The 19,554-nt window shown below is 39.7% G+C and overlaps 1 long non-coding RNA gene across 3 annotated transcripts; it reads left to right on the forward strand.

Annotated features, from left to right (window-relative positions):
* Nucleotides 1–905: 905 nt before the first annotated feature.
* LOC108707679 lies at nt 906–19,080 on the forward strand. 3 transcript variants are annotated; one of them, XR_005965314.1, is made up of 13 exons: nt 906–1,278; nt 6,732–6,843; nt 7,416–7,677; nt 9,847–9,953; nt 10,776–10,942; nt 11,472–11,563; nt 12,550–12,612; nt 13,413–13,549; nt 13,942–14,011; nt 14,710–14,895; nt 15,488–15,616; nt 16,462–16,772; nt 17,408–19,080. It is a non-coding gene; the product is annotated as an uncharacterized LOC108707679 (long non-coding RNA). The 3 variants fall into 3 exon arrangements; XR_005965312.1 differs by lacking the exon at nt 13,942–14,011 and having other exon boundaries at nt 907–1,278; XR_005965313.1 differs by lacking the exons at nt 6,732–6,843; nt 13,942–14,011 and having other exon boundaries at nt 909–1,278.
* The last annotated feature ends 474 nt before the right edge of the window (nt 19,081–19,554 follow it).

The raw sequence follows: 19,554 nt of genomic DNA on the forward strand, positions 1-19,554 counted from the left end.
TGTCCCTGACAGAGCGTAGGAAACAAGATGGCGCTAAGCACGCCTTTTCCGGGCCGGGAGTGACATCACTAAACTTCCGCCGCCATGTTACTTGATGGCAAATCTTGACACGAGTAGCCAAGGCTGCTGTCTGCTGAAATGGCCGAAAATGGTATGTGGAGAAGTGTAAAGTTAGGGATTATCTGCAAATTCCACATTCAGCAATATTAATTTCAAGATGTGACACAATGCACGACTGGAGTTTTCATGCGCAGTATGAAATTGGCAGACAATCCCTAACTCTGCAATCTCGTCCTGACCCATTTTTTTTCAGCCAATGACAGCTTCTCCCTTTCTTAGATCACTCAGCAGGCTCTGTCCTGCCCCTGTAAACTCATTATTCCTGTTTGGGCTCCTTTCTCTATGGCAGAAAGAGAGCTGAGTGCCACCATCCTGGAGCTTGTAGAGAAGCAGAACATGAGAGAGACAAAACAGTGCTGTGCATGTTGTGCTTAATATCTGCCTAGCTGTGCAGTGTGATATTACATGTAGCTACCACAGTGCCTATGTACAGTTTGCCTAGTGTTGGTATCAGTAGAAACCCGGATCCTGATACAGTATGCAATGCCCACTGACCACCAATGTTTTTTTAAAAAAACATTTGTGGCCCCTGGCACCAATTGTTTTTTTTTTAACTTATGTAAAAAATGTAAAAAACCAATGTTTTTTTAAAAAAAAACATTTATGGGGCCCTGACCACGAATGGTTTTTTTAAAAACTTTTATGTGGGACCTCTGCCGCCAATTTTTTGAATTTTTAAATTATGACCATCAATGGCTTTTTATAACTTGTGAGTGAGGGGGTTTACCGTTTCTAGCAGCGGTGTCTTTGTGGACTTTTTACTGTGGTCTGGGGTGGGCGGGGACCAGGGGCAGGCCCGGACTGGCCATTTGTGAATACGGGCAAATGCCCGTTGGGCCGCTGCCTCTGTATGGGAATTGGGCCGCACGGACAGTGTGCTCTTGTGCGCAGGGCTCAGATGAAGAGAGTCCCCGCATGTGTGCAGCGCGTGCAGAAATTTAATTTAGCAGGACCCGCACTAAAATTTTCTACCACTAGAGGGCGTGCAGCAGAAGTGAGCCGGAAACTGAAGACCTGCACAGGGAAAACATTAGCACGTTTGCAGTGCTTTTGAAACGCCCCATTAGTTCCTGCTGATGAAGGGAGGGATAGAATTTTCTGCTGCTGTTCTGCATTTCCCCCCTTGCCCCCCCCCCCAACTGTACAGAGAAAGGGCAGGTAAGAACAACTACTTTGCTGTTAAAAAAGTTTGGAGTTTAATTTTGCAATCTGTTCTAATCTGCCAGAATAAATCTAGCTTCTCAGCACGATCCCACATGGAATAGCCCAAGATCATGCTGCTGTAAATAGTTATAGTAATATTATGGTGTGTTAAATAGATCTTTATGAAAATCCTGTTTGGATACATTTTAATGCAGATTTAGTTATCCCATTTGGGATACTTGTCATAACTGTGTTATGTCATCATACTGATACTATCACTGCACAGTTTAATTATTCACAGCAGTCTTGCCCTGCTTTATGACAGCTGAGATTCTAGCTATCTATGTGTAGTTTTCTATGCAAGAGTCCTCTGCACTCAGCCCATTATCAATATATTAAGGACATTGAAACATTTTGTGCCTTAAGCTACTAAAAATGCCTTATCCTTTAAACAAAACAGGGATTTTTTGTCCATATATTGCAATATATTTAAGCTGAACAACTACGTCACAGTCATCCCATATCTGGCCAGTTTTCTATGCAGGACATGGCAGGCTTTGGGCATCTGTTGACAGGTTTTTATCTAATATTCCCCTGTATAATTGTCTCCAAGGAACGGATTAAAAAAAAATTTGCTCCCAATAAAGACTTATTATGTATTAGTTTGGCTAAAACTACTGTTTTATTATTACAGAGAAAATGAAATCAATTTTAAACATTTGGATTGTTTGCATATAATGGAGTCTATGGGAGACGGCCTTTCCTAATTTGGAGTTTTCTGAAAAATGGGTTTCCAGATAACCAATCCAATACCTGAAGTGGGCTGCTTTAATTTTTTTTGCCAGGGCTGCTTTTTTCTCCCAGTCCGGCCCTGACCAGGGGGCCCAGAAAATGTTGCTGTACAGGACCCCATGATTTCTGTTACACTGTTACACAGCCTGGAATTTTTTACGGACCATTTCACTGCTACTCAATATATTTGATTAAATGTTTTTATTTAGGAGGGTGCTATTGTAGTTGCCACTAAAATGCCCTCTCGGCTAATTTATGGTAGTTTTGGTGTGATACTGTCTCTATCCTTCCTATAGAGTTCAAGGGAGGGGGGGTCAGATTAGTGATGTTACTGAGGGGCGGAGCCAGTGTGCGCGGTGACAGCTGGGTAGTGTGAAAGAGGCTGGGCTGGCCGGCGATTGCGTCCCAGTGCACGTACAGTAGATATGAGCCATACACAGGGGGAGGCCCTGGGGTAACCTGGTCACTACACCGGAATGCATGGAGGCTCAGATCTGTGCGATGAGGTAGCGGAGAGATGAGAGTGAGACACACAGAATGAGACGAGAGATGGAGGAATTCAGTAGCAAAACGTCCCACCGGAGGCCTTGTAGTGGGTTATGGGAGCTTTAGTTCAGAAGTAGCAGGAGGGCACTGCTCATTTCACATGATTGTACCGTGAGTTGTATGTTGGTGTGAGAGAGCAATAACAGGATAGTAACACTAAATTGCTGCTGATTCGTCACAAGCCACTAAGCTACAAAAGACACACGTGGCCCTAATATCTTGATGCAGCTTTTATCTCGTTAGGGTGGTGGCACAAGTAGCGTTTTGTGGAGATTAGTCTCCCAGCAACCAGGGGCGATCCTGGCCCCTCCGCTGCCTGAGGCAACAACAGTTGCTGCTGCCCCCCTCCCCCGCAAATTCGCTCTTAAAGTACCAGGAGCAGCATTTTTGCTGCCCCTGGTACCTAGTGGGGCGCTGCCGCCTGAGGCGACAGCCTCAACTCGCCTCATTGGCGAAGCACCCCTGCCAGCGACAAATCTCTTCTTAGGGCGGCTAATCTCCCCCCGAAATGCCTTGCCACCGGCTAGAATGTGAATCGCTGGCGGGATGGCACTGGGATCGTTTAAGTTTTCCGAAGTTGCCTCACGAGGAAACGTCGCGTGACTTTGGAAAGCTGAAGCGATCCCAGTGCCATCCCGCCGGCGATTTACATTCTAGCCGGTGGGAAGGCATTTCGGGGGGAGATTAGCCGCCCTAAGAAGAGATTTGTCGCTGGCAAGGGTGCTTCACCAATGAGGCGAGTTGAGGCTGTCGTGGCTTGAGAAAAGACCGTGAGAGGTCTGAAACGTTGCCGGGTGTTTGGGGTCAGAGCCTATGTCCCAATAAAGGCATTTTAAGACAACATACCAATGATTGGTGCCGTCTATTACTACAATTAGGCATTTCGGGGAGATTAGTCACTCAAAGAAGTATCAATTTTTCGCTGGGGACTAATCTCCCAAAATTGCAGCGTCTCTGCCCTTAAGGGGCTAGTTTAACTTTAAGGGTTAAATCGCTTCTTCAGGCGACTAATCTCCCCAAACTGCCTTCCCGCTGGCTAGAATGTAAATTGCCGTCAGGATGGCACTCGGAACACTTCGGCTTTACTAAGTCACTCGAAATTTCCTCGTGAAGCAACTTCGGAAAACGAAGCGTTCCGATTGCCATCCCTCTCGCGATTTACATTCTAGCCGGCAGGAAGGCAGTTCGGGGAGATGAGTAGCCCGAAGAAGAAGCTATTTGTCGCTGGGCGACTAATCTACCGAAATAGCAGCGTATCTCTGCACTTAATTAACATTTATTAAGGATTTTCTGAGATACATTTTTAGTGCTTTTTGAATGATCTAGCTTTTTGTTCAGCGTCTTTCCAGTTTGTAATTTCAGCTGCTATCTGGTGCCTAGAGTCCTGTTTACCCTAGCAACCAGGCAGTGGTTTGAATGAGAGACTGGATGATGCATAGGAGAGGGACTGAATACAATGCTAGCTAATACAAACTAACAGTAAAATTGTAGTCTCACTGAGCAATGGATTTTTTGGTTGCTGGGGTCAGTGAGGCTTAAAGCAAATAATTCAATAAAGAATTAAGACCAATGCATTGATTTTATTATTTATATTGTGCCATCATCTCCATAGTGCCATACAGAAAGATTTGGCCAAATACCAAACCAAATCTGCATATGCAAATTAGGGGTGCGAAAGGAAAAATGTGGGGGAAAATGTTTACTTCCTTGTTTGTGACGAAAAGTCATGATTTCCCTTCTCGCCATATGCAAATGCAGGATTCGGTTCGGCCAGGCAAAAGGTTTTCCGAATCTGTATACTACTGAAAAAGCCAGAATCCCGAACCAAATCCTGGATTCCGTACATGCCTAGTAAGGAGACACAACTGCAGGACTACAATGTTTATACATACAAAAATTTCACCGAAATGAATTAAAAATAGTTTGGAGACAATGCGGGGGTGGTAGCACGGCACTGCTGTGTTCTGCTCATGAGAGCTTACAATCTGTGGTTAGTAAGAAAGGACATGTATAGAAATAATGTAGCCAGTTTTCCTCCAGGTAAAACACCAGTTCCCTCAATGCGTTGCATGCTCCTTCATGGGCCTGTTAGTCAGTTGGCTTCTGCTACATTGTTTTAAGGATCAGAACCAGCATCAGAAGGCAGAATAGAAAGATAAATTCTGCAAATAGCATTTAGGGTTGCAAATATCTCTAAAACCATTGGATATTGGTAATACAGGTATGGGACCTCTTATCCACAATGCTCAGGACCTGGGGTTTTCTGGATAAGAGTTTTTTTTTTGTAATATGGTTCTCCGTGCCTTAAGTCTTCAATACACTAGTTAAGTGGTTCTAATTTTAGTTTGGCCACTTCATTATGGCACAAACTGTATATTATATAGGGATAATGTACTCCCTGTGCTGTGGTAAAAAAATAATGATATTATAAGCCACGGCCGAAACTAGGGGTGTGCAGAGTAGGCACGTGCCTAGGGCACAAAAGCTGAAAGGAAGCCAGGCAGGTACTTCCTCTATCACCTACCCCATGTCCGGTCCCTTCTCTCTGACTGTATTTGCTATCTGCCGTTCAATTGCGCTTCCGCATGTGCACCGCAAGTGGCATTTTGCTCATGCACGCCGCAAGAGCCATTATGAGCATGACCAGCCGGTGCTGCTACCGGCTAGGGTGCCTGGCCCAGCTTTGTTATAAGCCACCAGGACTAAGGCGGGAACTAGGAGTAGGCAGACATGGCCCCCTTACTGAGGTGTAAGAGTGCACACGCGCAGCATACAATGGGATGGCTGGCCAGGTTATCTAGGGCCTCTAGACCTTATTTAGCAATCGCCAGAATGGCTCCCCAATACCTTTACACAAAAGACTGTGGCTTCAAAGATCATGATGATTGGATACCTATGCTCTAACATCACTATATAAGTTAATAATATCTGTTAACACACCCCACTCACAGATGTAGGTTCAAACTACATTCTAAACTTATTGATCAGTGGCAATTGCAAATGGGGAACACAAAATAAAATGTAACGTTCTGATGGCAGTGACACACATATATTTTGCATAAGTCTGCATGAATCAGATGTAAAAAGACACACATAATAACAAACCCTCAATCCACTATGCATTTTAATCCATACAGGGCGAAGTGACTAACGTTAGTGAAAATTCGCCAGCGTGACGTCATTTCGGGACTTCGCTGATTTACTAACGGGTGCAGACGTAAATTCGCTAGTGAAGGAGATAGACTGTAGCGCTACATTGCACTCTACCGCCAGGCACATTTTTGCTCTGGCGAATGGGCGTAACTACACAAATTCACTAAGATGCAGATTTTAATGCGCCAGACTTGCCTTCGCCACTTCAGACCTGGCGAAGTGCAATAGAGTAGATAGGACTTCCTCAATAAAAAGTTGAAAATGTTTCTAAGTCCCAAAAACACTGGCGACTTTTCAGTTTTTCAGGGTGATAGGCTGCAAAAGATTGTAAATTTTTTTTAGGGTACCCGGCTTCCCCCCTACATTTCCTTACATATGGCACATAAACTATACACTGGGCACATGTGTAGGGCAATATAACAACTCTATTTTATTTTATGAAGGTTCCCTGGGCTTGTGTAGTGTAATGTATTTGCTGCAACATATACGTCCATTGAAATTTAACTTGCCTCCGTATGCAAATTAGCCAACGCTTTGCTTGCCGAATTAACGCTAGCAAAACTTTGCCATCGTTCGGCGCCCTGGACACAACTTTGCATTTTAGTGAATTAGCGCTGTCTTGGCGAATTTTCTTCTGGCGAAGTGTGGCGATGTGAGTGAAGCCGTCGCTGGCGAATTTCCACAGGTTAGTGAATTTGCCCCTTGGTGTCTGTTTATTTGTTGATTACAGAAATTGTATTGGTCACCTGTTCTGCTGCAGGCTTCCACAACTAAGTTATGGTCTGGGCATCATTTCGCTGTTCCTCAATCTGCAATAATGTTGCTTGTACGCTAAGACGCTATGCCTGTAATTTTTCTCCTTGCCATTGTTGCCTTGCCTTGTTGACTTTTCAGGTAGTACCTATTACACAATTGATCTTGAGGCCATAAGAAATGTATAAGAAATGTATTTTCATTTTGTTTCTTTCTTCTTATAGCCACTGGCAAAGGACTTTGTTAAAGATCTACCAGCATTTCCAATGTATAGTTCCTATAAACGTAACTACCGGGAAGATTCTCATGTGTGGATTACAACTGGAATTGGCAGGAGTAAGGGCAATGGCACCACAGGAATTGAGTTGCCTGCTTAAAATAACACTTATGTACTACAAAGCAACTAGAAATACCTTTCTATTGAATAGCATTTTAATCTTATATATCCTTGCTGGTTTACTCTATGCAGCAGTGAGCATTTTCAAGCAGTAACACAAGTTCACTGGCAGAGATATAGACAGAAAGGTATTTCTAAGCATTTTTTTGCCCACCCATGAGCTTGTTTTCACACAGGCAATAAAGTGCTTTTTCTTTGTTTTCATATGTACAAACTTAATTGATAACCACTGATCATATACATCTATAGCAAACTGCAATGGTCTTGGAAGCAAGTACTAGAGTATTAAGTGTCTCAAAATCGCTCCCCATAGTGTTCATTCATTAAGCACTTGTGTCCATGATCTTGCTATGCTCTGCCACACATTCAGGACTAAACATTTGATGCACGGGACAGAACATAGTGCAGACATGTGCCCTAGGCCTGTTTTAAGATGCCGATGAAAGTAATTAATTTCTTGATTTTCATTAAAGCCCCAGTACCTTGTTGAATTGCTTTTGCTGTTTTACAGACCTTGCACTGCATGACTATCAGTTCTCCACCTTCCCACTTGACTTCTGTTCTCATCTCTTCTGGTTTTGACTAAAATCTGATCTGAGTCTTGATACCTGCTTGGAGTCAATTCTGGCTACCTTGACCTCGTCTTGATGTCTGTATCTGAGATTCTATACACCCATCTTCTGTCGTGGGGCCTCAAGAGGGTATCCTCATTGACTAATTCTATTTTCAGAGGTGCAAAAGGAGCTGACCTCGATTTACACTATACTACAATGGTAAGCATGGCAAGTTTTGGTGTTCCTCAGTCATCTACATCAGGCTGATACCAACAGGTCCTAAAGTTTTGACATGTTCTGTGTGTTATGGATGATTTTATGTGGCGTTTTACTATGTGATTTTATCTATCCCTTTAGTGGTTTTTAAATCAAGAGAAACATTACACTCATAAAACATCATACATATATAAACAACAATTTGGACTTACTAACTTGTTTATGTCTGTATGCATGTATCTACAGTATATAGTGAAAACTTCAAAAAGACAATTAACCCCAAATTAATATAGCCACTGTGAAGATTTTGAAATGATCGACCTCCAAACGCTTTATTAAAGCTAGGCACATGGACTCTAACTTCAGTGATAAAGGAAGTTGCCACAATTTCTGGAGCATAAACCTTATAGCTTGTAACCCAGTGGTTGAAACTGAATTGCATTTCTTCATCCTTTTCCTTGCCACCACCACTTTAGTAGGAAGGCTATTTGGTATTACCTACGTTTTGATTTGAATTAAATATTCTTATTTGCTTTAGGTATTTAACACTGTATTTTCAATACAGCATTTATCTTTGTGGGGAGCAGAATGCTGCCTTCCCTGCAAGAACTAAGTTTTGTGGCTTATTTTTATACGTACATTATAAAAATGTAGCAGGCTAAATGGTGCATTATGTGCAAAGGGCATAAAGGTAATTTTAATAGGAAAATGTGTTTGCCTGTGTGTGTGACATTTAAACTCACTTTAGTAACTTTATATATGCATATTCACACCTGTAAATAGTTGTTCAGTAAAATGTATATCTGTTATTATTGGAATTTGCAGCGTTAATATTGTATTTACAACCAGTGCTGCCATTAGAAATCACAGGGCCCCGTACAACAAAACTTTCAGGGCCCCCGCCCACCCAAGCCCCACCCCAGATCCCGCCCACTCCACACCACAGTTAAAAGACCACAAAGACATCATTGCTAAAAAAGAACCCCCCCCCCACACACAAGTTATAAAAAAGCCATTGATGGTCAGGGCCCCCCTATAAGTTTAAAAAAACTGTGGCCCCAGAGAATATTTTTTATAAAAAACATTGGTGGCAGTGGCCTATTAAAATATAAAAATAATACATTGGTGGCCAGGGGATTAAAAGAAATAAAAAGACACACATTGGTGTTAGTAGAATTGAACTCATGGCTTCAGTACTTCAACTTGCCTACTTTGGTGACTTTGGGTCATTTCGCCACTGTAGGACTTCAAGTTCTGCTGTTTTCGTGACTTCGGGACTTTTTACTGCTTTGGGATTTCAGGAGGGCAGAACAGCATTGGCGCTGTCAAGGGGGCCCCAGCTCTTTCAAAAAGTGCAGCATAGCTGGGCCCCCCTTCAGGCCTGGGCCCGATACAGTTGTACCCCCCAGGTGTTGCTTGGCTTATGTAAGAAATTCACTGGTTAGGGGTATTTTTTAAGGCTTTTACCAGGGATCTCTTGTTCTATGCATGCAAACTATTTTGAGATTGGTTTCTAGACATGCTTATCTCTCGCTCATCTTGTCATATTTAAAAATTTCAACCCACAACCTTGTTTACTATAATTTTGTGATGGATCATTACATGGAAATCATGCATGGGAATAATGTTCTGCTTTATTCATACAAAACTTTGCTTCTGAGGTGTTGGTTTTCACTATGTAGTCTTTTACTGTGAGTGATAAAATATCCTATATTTATATATATCCTATAATAAGGGTTTCCAGAAGGGTCTTATAATAAACTGTTAGGAGAATATTATGGAGATTATTAGGGGAAATATGGAACTGTCCTCAAAATACGAAATGTGTACTTTTGCCTAAACATGAAAAATCCATTTGGAAACCCTTTTTTAATTCCTTACATACATTGAGAAATATACCTAAAAGCCTAATGTTACACTATAACCCCCACTGCATAAACCCTGCAGTAAAATTGGTTCCTGCAGACAGAAGACAATAGACCAGTTGAAAGAGACAATCTGCATAAGAGATTTTTTTTATTTATTTGTAACCAGAAAGACTTTTTAGGAATGGAATTTGTGTTGGATGAATAGTTTAGATAAATGGACGTGCAGATATCTATATATTTGCATAAAAGTGTGCTTTATAAAATATATTTTGAGCTATTGATTGAATTTGTTTCATTCCAAAAGGTGGAAGTGGATGTAAAAAACCCTGCCTGGATGTCGAAAGACCAGCCCCCCTGCAAATCCAGAACTACAAATTCCACAAAGAACTTGGAAAAGGCAACTTTGGCCAGGTGAGTGGGACCTCCTTTTATTAATGTTTGTGTATTGCGATATTAAAACATCCAGAAAATGTGATGGAGAATCAAAAATGTAGTATATTACAGGGGTCTATTTATCAAAAGGTGAAAACAAACTTGCCACATTTTAACAGAGAGCGATTCTTCCAAACATTCTTCACTTGTATGGGATTATAATTGTCATATTTATCAAAGGGGGAACTCTTGCTGCCACCATTTATTAAATACTCTATGACCTTCAAAATCCCATGCAAATGAATAGGGAGTGGCCACTCTGGTGACCTTTGGTGAGATCTAGTTTATCATCTGATTGATAAATTCAATATGCATACTCTGTAAGAACAGTTTTATCAATATTAATGTAAAGATAATACAAATAATTTTAACAAATACAATCAACCCTTCCTTTAACAACAAACATGGCCACCTTCTGAATACTACATGTATGGGATCCTTTGTCCGAAAACCTTTTATCCAGAAAGCTCTAAATTACAGAGAGGCCATTTGCCATAGACTCCATTTTATCCAAATATTCCAAGTTTTTTAAAATGATTTCCTTTTTCTTGTTAATAATAAAATAGTACATTTTACTTGTTCCAAACTGAGATATAATTAATCCTTACTGCAGGCCTTTGGTTTTATGTAATGTTTAAATACTTTTCTAGTAGACTTAAGGTATGAATTATGGAAAGACCTGTTATCCCCAAGGTCCCATTCTGGTTAACAGGTCCCATTCCTGTACTTTATAAGTAATTCATTGTGCTAGAAGTAATCCAGAAACCTTTTAATATTTAGTGTTTTTCTCTCCATTCCTAGGTGATGTTAGCATCGTTTGCCCCAAAGAAAAAGCTTGTGGCAATTAAGAAGATTTACAAGAAAATCGACAAAAACAACTACAAGAAATCAGTAAAGAAGCTCGGATCTTGAAGATGGCCAAAAGTTGCCCCTTTTTATGCCATTTACATGCAGCCTTCCAATCAGAGGTAGAGAATACAGTTTGTGTTGCCACATGTTTCATTAGAATTCTCTCCAACTTTGGTCAGCCTAATCACATAACACATTTAATGCTCACCTAAGTCTTAAATATTGATATATAATGTGTCATTAATATAGAAAAAGCAGGGTTAAAATCACAATGAGGGGTGTCACTGCACGTGGTGTGAATATTGACAAGAAAAAGAGCATAGTAACAGGTAGATTACATTCACATCTGTAACTATACACACACAGGGCAATATCTGCATTTTTATCCACCAGCAAAAATGAATCCTGTGGCATTAGCTTGAAATCTGTTTCGGGCCACCATATTCATCACCACTATGCTAGTGAGACAATTTGCAGCCAGATTGACACCTGCAATATACAGATGCAATATGCTTATGGTCAATTTAATTGACTTGAGAAAAGAAATGGTATTAAGAACAGAGCTCAGCAACACTCAAAACTAGTATCTATTCAGTCTCTACTTCTCATACTGTGTCTCACCACTTCTTAATTTGTCATTATAACCAGGTTCAGGCCTTTCTTGTGCTGGAATATGCCTGCGGGAGATTATTAGCCAACATGATTTCAAAGAGTGGAAAACTACCAACTGAAACAATCCAGTAAGTTTTAATATCCTTACGTAAGAGCATTATTTGTGTTGTAAATGATGTATTAAAGAGTATTATGCAAACTGACATAAGAGTTCAGGTTGTGTTCAGAGTTGAATTTAGCTGTAAACTCTGTTAATTTTGCTTCTAGATACATATTAGGGCTAATTTACATAATTATAAAAACTGGGCACAAACCACTGAATTTTTTGCATTTTTACAGTCAGCCCACATGTTGCACCTGGGGCACAGGTCCTTGCACTTCATAATGCAGAGCAAAGCTCTGTGCTTTCCCTATGAATACAGCAGTGCTATATTCATGATCATGAGGAAAGGATAGGGTGGCATTTAGGCATTCCCTATCCTGCTGCTCTACCTGGCCTCTAACTTGTGCATCATTCAGACACACAAGTGAGGGAGCACCAGCAGGCACAAGTGTAGCAGATATACTTTAATAGAATCCAAACTCCATGGATCACGTTCTGTGGTGCTCTATTTGGGAACTTTGCTGCTCAGCAGTTCCATATACACAGCAATAACCAAGGATAATCAGATGGCACTCACCCCCTTTCTCAAGAGCACTTGAGAAAGGGGGTGGATCCCCTGAAACGCTGTGCAGAGATCTGAATAAATCACAAAGTTCAAGCACATTCTGCTGTGTGAGTGCCATCTGATTATCCTTGGTTACGAGTGTAGCAGAGCCTTGTACTTACTGCTTGCCCCAGGAGATTCCTAGGATGAAGATGGCTGCCTGCCCTGCCATAATCTACCCCAGACTACTGCAATTTTTCTCCAGCCCAAGGTATGAGGTAAGGGATTATGCTCACACACCAGTGACTATATTTCCTTGTCCTTTAATGTCAGCCTTTGGTCCCAAAAAAGTGTTGTTATTATTATACAATACATGTAAATGTCTTCATTCCTGACATTATATTAAGAAGAATTACAGAACTATATGAAATGTGTATTAAAGAGTAAAAACTATTTTGTTTTAAAAGGTTCTACACTGCAGAGATTGTAATTGGCCTCCAGTTTCTGCACTCAAATGGCATCGTGCATCGGTCAGTAAAATTTCAGTTCTCTTCTCTAGAATATTGTGTTATGTCTGATTTACATCAAGGGGCAGATTTATCAAGGGGCGAATTTAGAAGTTAAAAATACTTCGAAATTCGACCATCGAATTGAAATACTTCGACTTCGAATATCGAAGTCGAAGTTTTTTTCATCGAATTTGGGTATCCTGCGGTGGAAGTAAAATCGTTCGAACGATTCAAAGGATTTCAGCGATCGATCGAATGATTTTACTTCGACTTCCAAAAACTTAGAAAAATGCTCTAGAAGGTCCCCATAGGCTAACATAGCACTTTGGCAGGTTTAATTTGGTGAAGTATTGAAATCGAAGTTTTTTTTAAAGAGACAGTACTTCGATTATCGAATGATCGAATATTCGAACGATTTTACTTCGAATCAAATTCGAAGTCGTAGTATCCTATTCGATGGTTGTTGAAGTATCCAAAAAATTACTTTGAATTTCGAATTTTTTTTACTTTGAAAATTCCCTCGAATTCACTTCGACCCTTTATAAATCTGCCCTTATAGTCACTGTATAGCTACATTAGGCTCTATATGTAAAGGTCAGATCAAGTCATAACATATGTGCTTTACTTATTCAAGCACCCTTGCCCTTCTCAGAAGTGTATCTCAGGTATCACTAGGGTTACCACCTTTTCTGGAAAAAAATACCGGGCTTTGTATATATTTATATTTTTTCCCTATTAATAACATTGGGATCAACCATCATTTTTACCAGCCATGGTATCACCTACACCTACATGAATTGTTCCTATTGTATATCTTGCAGTGATCTGAAGCCTGATAACATCTTGGTGGATAGGAGTGGACACATTAAAATCTGCGACTTCGGTTTCAGATGAAGGGCTGTTCGACAAGAAGATCATCTGCGGATTGGCAGCAACCCCTGGCTACCGGGCCCCAGAGGTCTGAAATCTATTTAATGCATTTACGATGTATTCACAGTAGTATCAATTTTTTAACAAGGGATTGTGGTCATAAAGGATGTGCAAATGTCTAGGCATGTGTACTTTTTTGGATATGGTTTGGGAACACCGGTGGCAGGGGATCATGGCCCTGCAGTGGGTCGCTACCCGCAGGTTACCTGCAAAAAAAGCTGGTACCCTGCGGAATGAGGGTAGGATTTTCAGGTGTGGGTATCGATGCGGGTTGGGTTTCGGGTCCATTCTAAAATTCATATCTTATTTATCTTTATTTATTTTTATTTAATTTATTGCCTATATTTTAGTACTTTTAAAATTTAACAAGACTTATTTCTGTCCCTGCCCACTTTTGATGATGTCATTTCCGGTTTGCAGGTGAGCGGGTTGCAGGTTGGGTTGCGGATAAGGCAGTTGCGGATCTGGGTCGGTCAGTGGATCAAAGTGGGTAAATATGCGAGTTGCAGTTCGGGTCGCGGGTTCCGGTCGGTCTGGGTCTTAGAAATTGGTTCCGCCCAGTACTCTACCATAGAGTATTTGGAGAAGCAACAGGGCAGGACTCAGAGGAAGGGTCTGGAGCAGCTGTTTCTATATATTTTAAAGGAGAACCAAACCCCTTATTTATAAAAACACCTACCCTACATAGTCCCCCCCTGCTGCCCCCCAGCCTAGGTGTAAACTTCGGTAATTGCAGCTTAGTCTTTACTTACCTCACTTTGCAGATTCAGTGCAGCAGAGCTCACGGAGCTCACGGGCACCATCTTCCGGCACTTTGGTAATCTTTGGTTCTTCTTCCTTCACTTCGGCTATCTCCAATGACTTTCGGCGCATGCGCAGTTGTTCGGTACCGGAAAATCGCTACAACTGCACATGCACCGATATGGCACTTACTTGCTGAAGATCACTGAATCGCTTGAAGATGGCCCCTGTGAGCTCTGCTGCAAAGAGAGTAAAGTAAAGGCTTAGGGGCAATTACTGGAGTTTACATCTAGGTTGGGGGGGACTATGTAGGGTAGGGGGGTAGGAGTTTTTATGAGTAAGGGGTTTGGTTTCCCTTAAGTGTTTGTCATTTATGAGGTATGAAAATGTTATAGGAGTATATAGTGTAAATAAAGATTTTTGTTTAATCATTTTTTTTTTCTGCAGGTTTTGTTAATGGAATATTATAATGCGGGGGCTGACTGGTGGTCATTAGGTGTGATCATCTATGAAATGGCCACAGCTAAACAACCATTTAGCCCATCTGTCAGTGCTATGAGGGAGTTTATGTCAATCAAAACTCCTCAATATCCAAGTTACATGAGCCAGGAAATGCAGGACCTCTTGTCAAAGGTCAGTATAAATAATTAAACAATGGTAAATGGAACAACAGAATATGTATAAATACAAAGCTTTTGTTATGCTCTACAATTTATGTGTTTAGTGTTATACTAAAAGGGGATGCTTATCTGCTTACTCTCTTGTATTTGGCAAGTTTGTATTTGTATTTGGCAGTTAGGAGTGTCCAATACATACTTATTGCTAATATTTTGGCTTGTCTTCTTATATGGTTATCTGGATAAAAATAATTGAGTCTCTGACCATAGTACAAATCTGTCAATTTAAGCACTTTGACCCCATATTACACCCTATCTGTGGCATTGTTAACAGGGAGAAAAACACAGTGCAAACACACATACTTGAAACAAATGCCACTAAAAATGTTGCTAACTTCAGCGAGAATGCTTTGGGCAGCCCATTATTTTCTGTGTTTAGAACAAAGATAAGTGATGGCTTTTTAAATGTTTATTAGTAATGATGAGCATAGTCTGGAGCACTAATGTAAACACTGTCACCAGCCTTTTTCCCAAGTGAATTAGAATTACTGAGACAGTCGCATCCAGTTCCAGTACTTTATTTAAATATGCCTCTGTCATTTTTTCAGCTTCTGGAGATGGACAGGAAGCAACGCTTAGGAGTGAATGGCAACATCAGGGAGCACCCATTCTTTGCTACAATCAATTGGGAAAATCTGGAAAAGATAAGAGTGAAGACACCTTTCCAGCCAAAAATGGTAAGTACATGACTGACCGGGCAATAGGAAACTTCTCTCACATTTACACTTTGGTGTCGTAGCTACTACTTTTTACATATCCAGCATGGGTAGGGCAGCAACAGACTTAAGAAGGAAAAAGGTGTGCCAGTTTTACAAAAATTAATCTAGGCACTCCCCCCCTTTATTATTTCATAACCCTTTTAAGTCTACTCAATGACCTGTTTTATGTGGGTTTTACATCCTTCCATGATAGCCACATTTCAGCTCCTTTTACTACATTTTAGTTAGTGTTTACTTTCTAACAGAGGAAAAGGACATAACATGTTATTTGTAAAGGCAAATAGGCTGTTGTTTATATTGGAGCTTTTCACTCAATATCGATATGCAGTTGATTTTTGCACAGACTAAGCATTTGTATTTCTTCATTTTTATCCTCCTCTGTCAGGCTGTATGTGACATTAGGGAAGGGATTGTAAGGGACCCCTTCTAGACTGTATCTGTATGTGACCATCAGTTTATTTCCCCATACAACATTGGCCAACATTATTTTACTCTACATATTTGAATAGCTGCTCTCTAATACATAGTTTGAATAAATGTTTCTAAGGACTTATTTTAAATGGAGAAGATGGAAGAGCATCATGCAGCATGCTAAATACTGTGCAGCTGCAGAAATTCTCTACTTCCAGGTTGGGACCTGGCAGCTGATGAGTTGAGATCTTGACATTGAAACAAATCATGACTCCACTCCACAATGAAATACACATTTCAGCCACAAATAAATATGCCATATTTTAGGATATTTCCTACCCTTATTATTGACAGTACATATAATGTAACAGTGTTTTGCTTTCTTTCGGTAGCCATTCACAAGTGAGCTTAGAGTGATTTCACCAGGATTGTCCGCTGATACCTCCAAAAGAGAGAGGGTAGAAGAACTTTCCTACATGGACCCCACCTGGCATTGGCAGGACTAATGCATTCTCCTGTACTCATTTGATCCAACATCATTACTGCCCGGATAGCCAGCGACCAAGCCAACATACCATCTATGGGAAACTAAAGCAATTAACATCAGATCTGCCCCGATTATAAATCTGCAAGTGTCCAATCACCTACAGCAGCACCCCACTGTATCCACCAGTTACTTCCACAAACAACTTGAGTCAAAGTGGTGAGTGAAAGTAAAGTAAAAAAAATGTATATCTATGATTAAATAGCATGATATTTAGAAGAAGCAATAAAAAGCTAGTAATGATAACAAATGTAGACGATTTTTAGGAATTCAATTTAAGATGTTTAAAAACTGGTATTAGGCTATTTGGGGATCACAGATAGATGTTCTGTTTAATATATATAGCATGACATATGGTATAATTGAATTATACTTAATAAGTTAAAACCAAATAGTAGAAGGTAAGGGGCATCTGGTGACTGTTATGTATTCCCCCTTTAATGATTTTTTGAGATTGTATAGTTTCTGCTCATGCAATGTACTCATGCATTTTAGACAAATTGTACTCCTGTAAGAGATTAAAACACATCCCAAAGTGTTTCATCTGTAATAACCATACTAATACACAAAAATATACAGTTCTCCAGCATGCTTATAATCTTAGTGCTGCACAGTCTTGTGATGTTAAAGCAATATGCCTTAAGTCTAATATAGAATGTTAAATATTATAAAAAAACATCCAATTCCATGAGAAAGTGTATTCATAAGAAAGTTTCTTGTAGTCTATATTGTAAGGTCTGTATTGTAATTTCCTATGTAACCATTTTGTCTTTTGTTGATTTTTAATGGTTTAGGCAGGTAAGTACCCCATCTCTACAAGGGCCTGGATCTTCCTTGACCATCTATTGAGCTGAATTTCATCTTCATTCATCATCTTCCTTTTTCATATTCATTTTTAAAACCCTAATTATAGGAAGCGTGGTAGGTATAAACTGAGTTTTTATTTATTTGAATTTTATTTATGAATGTGTAATTTTTCTAAATTTTTATAGTATGTTATATATGAAAAAAAACAAAAAAAACCCCAAAAAATTAGATTAGATTATATAGAGAATATATATAGTGATGTGTAGAGTCATATAAGAGTTTATATAATGTAAACATTTAGGGTATGGGTGGGATATATGGGATGCATTATAAGTTGGGGTAAGGAACATATACTGTGATTTTTTTTGTAATAAGTATGAATGGAAATGGTGTGTGAATATAGAGAATATATATATAGAGAGAATATATATTACGTGTGTGTATATTTATATATTAATGTGTAGAGTTATATGAGTTTGTATAATGTATATATTTAGGGTATGGTGGGATATATGGGATACATTATAAGTTGGGGTAAGGAATATATACTGTATGATTTTTTTATAATAAGTATGAATGGAAATGGTGTGTGAATATAGAGAATATACTGTATATATAGAGAGAGAATATATTGTGATGTGTATATATGTTATATAGTGATGTGTAGAGTTATATAATAGTTCATATGATGTATACATTTAGGGTATGGGTGGGATATATGGGATACATTATAAGTTGGGGTAAGTAATATATACTGTGTCATTTTTTGAATAAGTATGAATGGAAATGGTGTGTGAATGCAAACAGGGGTCCCGACTGCACCAATTTACAAGGTGAGCACACCAGTTGGCTGCACATTGATTGTAAATCACTTTTAAAATGTAAAAGAACCGATATGAGGAGGTTGCTATATTTTTAATTTGTTAGGCCCAATTTGAAATTATAATGCAGTAAATATATGCCCATATTACTAAAAAGCCCAAGTGCTATGAATTTGTTTAGTGAATGGTTTAGGGAACTTATGACTGAGGAGCAAAGTGATATTAATAGACCAGGAAAGCTGTATGGCCCAAAATGCTGCCTAGTTACAACCTCCTCCTTTTACACCCAACCCAGAGCCCTATAGTTAGTAACAAACTAGAACAAAAATAATCTCTCATCCAGGCCTTTTATATAATAAAAGGTTACTGGAATAGCATTTGTACAATGTTGATCCAGGGACTGGTCCGATTGCCGTTTTGGAGTCAGGAAGGAATTTCCCCCCATCTAAAGCAAATTGGCGATGGCTAAAGATGGGGTTTTTGCCTTCCTCTGGATCATCAAGAAGTTAGGTAAATTTAATTTGATGGACACGCTCACCCTCAATTAATATATAACAGTGTCCTTTGATTTGACCCAAATTTTACACAGAGAACATAAATCCAAAGTGGAGAGGATTAAAATCCCAGCTAAGTATTAGCTATAGAAAAAGAGATAATAGTGTGTGAATCAATATGTGAGTATATCTGTGTGTGTTTATTAGTGCAAATATCCCAATGGGGAACATTTGTTCCTTACACCTCTCCCAAAGCAGCTTATATAAACTGCTGCCCAGCCCAATAGGAAACTATTGCAGCAACTAATAGGGTGAGCCATTTGCTGCAATAGGTGTGTGAATGAACAGTAACAATGGTTGAAGCCTTGACGTGGCGTTACTGCTCACATGGGTAACCATGTGCCAATTCAACCAACTGAGAGGCTATAGTTTGTAGTAGCAGCTGTAATAGAAAATATCTTGATGGGTAAATCATAAATATCTAGGTTTAAATGTCAAGGTGCCCTCATGGAGAATGTATATTAAAGAGAAACTTATATATGTGTGTGTGTGTGTGTATATATATATATATATATATATCAAAAACGGGAAAGTTGTGCACCACTAATTTTTAAAACCATTAGGTGGGGGTGCAGCGAGGCTGTGACCACAAAATACATATATACAAATACAAGAGTCCTCTGCACTCAACCCATTATCAATATATTTAAGACAGAGACGTTTTGTGCATACTGCTACTGAAAAATGCCTTACCCTTTAAACAAAACAGAGATTGTTTGTCATATATTGCAATATATTTAAGCTGGCCAACTACGTCAA

This window comes from Xenopus laevis, chromosome 2L (genome assembly GCF_017654675.1).
Source record: "Xenopus laevis strain J_2021 chromosome 2L, Xenopus_laevis_v10.1, whole genome shotgun sequence".
NCBI classification, from domain to species: Eukaryota; Metazoa; Chordata; class Amphibia; order Anura; family Pipidae; genus Xenopus; species Xenopus laevis.